This window comes from Falco punctatus, assembly GCF_963210335.1.
Source record: "Falco punctatus genome assembly, chromosome: 2".
In the NCBI taxonomy this organism is placed as follows: domain Eukaryota; kingdom Metazoa; phylum Chordata; class Aves; order Falconiformes; family Falconidae; genus Falco; species Falco punctatus.
This window is the reverse complement of record NC_137581.1, coordinates 9,711,291-9,717,799: the sequence shown is the minus strand read 5'-3', so window position 1 is coordinate 9,717,799 and position 6,509 is coordinate 9,711,291.

Below are 6,509 nucleotides of genomic sequence, written 5' to 3'. Positions count from 1 at the left end.
CAATTTGAATTGAAGTGTGATTGCATCTATGCCTCAAAAGAGCTGAGGAACAGCCTCAGATAAAAAGCTTTTTAATTTCATATGTAAAACCAGGTGAGAGAGAGTCCAAGACAGACTCCATTTTTTTCGTGGCCCCAGTGTTGAAGGAGTAAAAACCAATTAGAGACTGAAGTTGGTCATAAACAAGAAGGCAATTACAGAAAGTTTTCTGGGAGAAGATATTACTTTTTTTTTCCCTGCCAGCCTTCAGGTTTGATCGAAAAATGGAACATTTTGGGTTGGCAGCATTTCAGAAAAAGTGCTACAAACTGACAAGCTCTTGACACACTTTAAAATGCATCTGTTGTACAATCCACAAGGCAGCTTGGAGGAACAAGCGAAGAAATAAAAAAGAAAGAAAAAAAAAAAAAAAAAAGAAAAATGAGAAAAAGCAGCCAGTGTTTGTTTTCAAAACTCAGGGTGGAAAAGCAGTAATGAATTTCTGGCATATGCATACGGTTCTTTGGTACACACATAGTTTAGCTGGCATTTGGCTTTGAGGTCACATCACACAGCTGCATATGTGTATCCACCCTATGCAGCCCCATTTTAAAACTAGGCAGGACTTCAGCTGTTATAGGTCGTAATAATAGAAAAGATGTCTGCTAAGCACTTATAATTGCAAATATCCTTTGGTTTTTCATTCTTTCTCAAATAGGATGATACCTGATATAGTGCTGAAAGGTTTCTCATGGTCTGCAGGCAGTAATACATAGCAATAAACAGAGAAGAGTTGGTATTTGAGTGGTAACTTACCTTGCTCAGTCTCAGTTTAGCAAATGATAAAGCACAGGGATGACTTACGGGTGTCTTCAGTTCACCAGCTCCTAGCGGGCAGTAATGGTCTGCAGTGCATTGGAAATACCTTTCCACCTGCCAGGTAAACATGCTCCACAGACCACAGCACCTCTTGCTGCACTGAACGTGTCTTTGTCAACAGTTTCTGAGGAAGCTCATCCAGGCAGGGCAAGCACCAGTAACAGCCTTCTGGATGATTCAGGCTCCCAAAAGTCACACAGGTGCATGCACAGAGGACCTGTGTGCTATGGCCAAACTCTGCATGACTGTGACTGAGGCAGCACTCAACTGCACAGTCCACAAACCTGACTTGGTTTCACAACGGGCAGTGGAGCACACCTCAAGAACTGGGACATAAACCCTGCCTCAGAACAGCATTGACTGGATGATCTTTTCATCTGGAATAGGCAGAACCTTGTGCAAACCAGTGCTTTCAGCAAACTGCTGACTTGCACCTCAGAATAAGAGAATGTGCTGGAAACCTGGGAGAAGTGGGTTAGGTAATGGTTAGTCCTGTTATGGGGTGCAGTTCAGCACTGCAACAAACCCATTGCTGTGACTGTAGCGAAAGAGATGCTGCTGTTCTCCTCCAGCTCCTGCCTGCCTCTCTCCTGCCTTCCATCAGACTGTCTAGACACAGGTTCAGTGAGCTGATGTGATGGAAAAATATTCCTTTTTTGGGGGAAGGTGGCACATTAGGTTTTTTTGGTCTGATCACATTGCTCACCTGTGACTGCTCAGTCTTTGGCTTGGACGCTGCAGGAGTACCTGCTGGGCTGGGAGGGAGGAAGAGGCAGAGCAATACTGTTTTTTGCATTGGCAGCCTGCAATTACACCAACTAAAAGCAGAACATCAAACTGCAAACAAACACAAGAAAAGGGGAAGGAGTTACCATTTTAACTGTTTACTTGTTTGCAAGTTGACTGGAAAGCCTACATCTAATGGATTTTCTTGTTTTATTTCAACACGATACAGCTCTATTGGTATCAGGGTTTCTACTTCCTATGGCCATTCAATTTCCCACCTGCCCCACGCATTGTAACATCAACATGCAGGACACTAGATTAAATTAATTTGTCTTTTTTTTCCCCCCAGTTCCTGACAGTGAAAATAATAGTGTTTACTTATGGGATGTGTAGATAATTAATTAGTTCAGGCTTGTAAAATCCTTTATCTTTTGAAGATTAAAATGTTCATATGTACCAAGCACCTAGACAGAAAAGCTGTTTGTATGAGATGTGAGGTTTCTGAAAAATGGTATTTCTCTTCAGTGAAGGAAACTCTGAGTAGGTCACTTAAATATTTTTATCTTCCTCACCTCCTTTCACTGAACCACAGGACTGAAGGGCTCTCCAAGAAGTTACCATTCACTCAGTACCAGCTTCTCTCTCCCAGTACAGGCTAAATGTGCTCTGGGGAGATGTTTCTGGACTTTCACCAGCTCGGACGTATCTTTCTGGGGGTGGCTATACCAAACTGGACCCAACCATCCAACTCACACCTTTTTCATTCCTTGATGCTGTAATATTCCACAGATTTAAGTACCTGAGAGAAAGAAGATTTTAAATCCAGGTTTCCCTATATTAAAACTTCCTGAACTCCTGGCAGTTTTGAAGATAATGAGATTTTCATGTCACTTTTAATTACTGCAATATTTCCTGTTATTCTGCCCTAATTGGAACATTAGCGGGATATTTTAATAGTGTCTTAATCAACACGGAATTAACATTGTTATTTTAATAGTCATTACAATAATCAAAATAACATTTTCCAGGAAGCCTCCACCCAAATTTCCTAGCTTTCTAAACAGGAGTGAAAACACCATTTAAATTAAGACATGTTTTTCCAGGAACAAGGGATTTATATTCGTGCATGTGCACACACACATGAGATGCAGTCAAGTATTCTGTGTATCATCTTTCACAAAAAATTGGCAGAAAAAAATAAGTCATCAGTGGACAAAAGCCAAGCAAACTAACTGAAAGGTGATATTTATATTTGACTTATGGGATCAGATTCCACTGTGATTTCTGACCTTGCAGTGTGCTGTAAGAAAAAGCAGCCTCCACCAATCTTCTTCTACAGTGTGGGGGCTTCAGCAGCAATTGCAGTGAACACAGTTTCTTTCCCATTACCTCCAGCTATTCCCAGACCCACGCTTCAGCAAGATGGTCTTCCAGGTGGACCAGCACAACAGGTTTGGAGACATGCTAAAGCCCAACTCAGTGGACTGATTTGAATTAAAGATAACCTGCTGTTCCCTTTCTTCCCTGCTTGTTTTGCAGGTTTTTTATTTGGTTGTAGCATTTTCCCAGCACATCTCACTAAGTTGTACTGCAGACAGGCATGTTAGTCCACCTGGGAGAAATGATGCTTTCAGTCCGAGAATCGACCAGATCATTAATCTGCAGGCTCAGACTGTGCTTAAAGCCCACCCTAATACTATTTATTAATGTTATTATTATTATTATTATTATTATTATTATTATTTAGGCTTTGGACAGGGGTAGCACTTCAGAAAGCTACCTTTCGCCCACTAGAGCCAATGAAGAAAAACATAAGGTAACACTGAAAGAATTTCAGGAAACACACTGACAGTTTCTAAAAAGAATAATTTAAATAGAATTCATCCACACTGCTTTTGTTTGTTTTATTATTAATCCCTGCATTGGAATAAAGAATGAAATCCCCCCCAAAAAAACCCAAACCAACTTTCTGAAAAACAACAGTTCTTTCCCAGACAGCTACAAGCTTCAGCCATTAATTTAGATCTCCTAGGCAAAGTGCTCTACATCAAGCTGTACATACACGGTTGAGAAACCATCCCGCTCATTCTGGTCTCAAAATTAATTCCCGTAATTGCTAGTGACTTTGAGTTGTTTCATACAGCAAGTGTCTTCCTTCAAAAAAACCCAAAATTATAGGTGCAACAAATGAATACGTATTAGCCATCCCCTATCCTAAAGACCTTGAGGCGGGCTCTGCAGTTTCACTGAGAAGTAAACAGGGTGAGTTCAATCATGCATAAAAGAATATGCTGCTAAGCTGGCTTAAGTACCCTGCAGTAAAAAAAAATGGTCATATTTTATAGTGAGATAATGATCATGTATGAATTAATGCTCTGAAAAACAAGTCTTTGAGTACAGCTCTTCACTTTTTAAAGGCACGTAATTAGGGCATTGCTCTTGCAGAGAGCCATCTGAGGAACAGCGACAACTGTCTCAGTAAGGACTTAATTGCAGAGCCTACACAGGACCATAAAAATGCTCATATTCTTGCACCTTCCCAAAACAGGCAAAGGAAAAGGCAGTCCTCGGTTATGTTTAGGTTCTGTATTTTTTTAAAATTAGTCCCATTATACTGTGCTAACAGCTTCATCAGCAGTGGGGGTGATGATACAGCAATAAAAGTGCAGCAGGGTTTGTAAGGAGATACCATTTTTTTATCAGACAGACACAGCTGAAATAAGTGGATAGCTTTTGTGCACAAGGATCCTTTATTCACTTCAGTTTTCCCTAAAATTAGGGTTTTTTGAAGCACTCTAAGCACGTAAGCCTCGTGTTCTTTCCTTTAAAGTGGATAGCTCATTACCACCCAGGTCATGGTTAGCTCCCGGACTGGGGAACTGACCTGACTGAATAACACCACCCCTGGGGTTTTTGCTTCCAATATTATTTTCAGCCAGATCATTTCCTCACACCGCTTCACCATACGGTCACACACCACTTCTACTTGCCTAGGCAGTGACAGGTCAAAATGGCCAGGACTGGGTCAGGCTAGAAAGAAAAGCTTCATTTGCCATTATTTGCCAAAATTCTGTTTATAAGCATTCAACATGTGATGAGTTAATCTTCACATCTGTTGTCACTGAAGGAAAATCTCTCTTCTTCCCTACACAATTGCTGCTGGCTGTGCCGATCCCTGAGTAAGCTCCGGTGAGCCCTGGACCCTTTGCTGAGCTGATTCAACACACTACCCCAGCAGAAAGCTATTCACTTTCTGGAGGATTCTCACTGTTTATTTTTGAGGAGTTTTCCTCCCCATGATAGCAACTTCAATTACCTTATGAAAGAGACCAGTGTGTACTATAGCTCTCAGGAGGTTACTAGCCCGGTCACTCCCCTTGGGGACAATAAACCACCACATGGACTTGGCCCCTCCTCGAGCAACTTTGCCCTCAGTCTCAGAAGCTTTGATAAACACTAATAAAACACAGTTTAAGGAAGCCTTATAAGAGATTTCATACAATTTTGCCTTCAAAAGAGCTGTTAACAGCTTACCTGAGTGTAGTGATGAAAGGACAAGCCTGTCACCAAACACAGGTGAGGCCCCATGTGTCTCTATGCACACCGATTTAAGGCTATATTTCACTGACAAACCCAGGTGTGCCAGCCCTTGTGAGCCAGGAAGGTTTCTTCCCTGGAAGTAATTAACTCAGAAGTGCTATTGGAGACAAGGCACAAGGAATTGTTACCTTGCTCAAACAGGTAAAATCAACTACAGCTGAAGAGCAGAAGCAGAGTGAACTCAACAGGCCAGACTGAATTGAAACTGCTTCTGCCTGGTCTCAGTGATGATTTCACAACCTCATTATGTAAAATTTGTGATAATCTATTGTGACTTCAAGGCAATTAAAGAGAAACCCATATGGTTTTGCACAATGTGAGCCTGCAGTGGCTACAAATTGACACTGAAAATTGAGGTTCAAAGCATAGCAAAATGCAAAGAGGCAGGATCACTCAACCAATGTCACAGTGATGAGATTAAGATAATCATGGACCTTTTCTGTTCCTGCATGTAAAACATGAACTGTAACACAGACTTTTTGCTAAGGTCACTGGGAACTTTTGGGTTGCTTTTTGAAAGTGTGAGGCCAAAACCAAATCTTGTTGGTAAAGAAAAGAGACAGGATGATGCTGTGTAGCCACATTTCATAGAGAGGCTTGATCAGGAATAGCAAGGCACATGCGCTTGTACAGCAAATCCAGCAAACTGTAGCTGCCTTTGGGAAAAAAAAAAAAAAAAAACAACAACCCTAGGGCTCTCTGTTTTTTAATGCCTACAACACTGTTGGCCAACACAATCTCAGTGAACTGAAAGAACACTTATTTTCTTTTCTGTTAACACAGAGGAAGTTCTGCTTTTACTACAAAGTCAGTGCTTCAGGATCCTTAAAAGACTGTCCCAAAACAAGTGCCATATGTTTTTGTCTCTTTGATGGCCTGACTAAGAGCATCTATTAGCTGGTTGATCTAAGAATCAGCCACACAATGCCAAATTAATCCTTCTCCAAAAGGTTGAGAAGATGGCATAAAAGGAAGGTGATAGTGATAAAATAATGTATTACTTAAAACAGATAAAATTTACTGATGTCATTACTAACCTGATTTAAATCAGTACAAAAATGAATTAAGACGCTTACAGTTTAAACCTAGTTTAGCTCGGAAGTGACTTAAAGCTGAACTGTTGAAATCTGCAATAAGAGTATCTACATGTAGATTTATACCAGTTTAACAAAATTATTTTAAATGTATATCCATAGTTAATGCAGTGTGTCATTTTCATAGCCAATATAATATACATATATATGCATTTATTTTTCCCTGGAAAGGGGTTATTTTTTATATAAAAGGGTTTTTTTAAATGAATGAAATTAATTTTCATTTTTTAA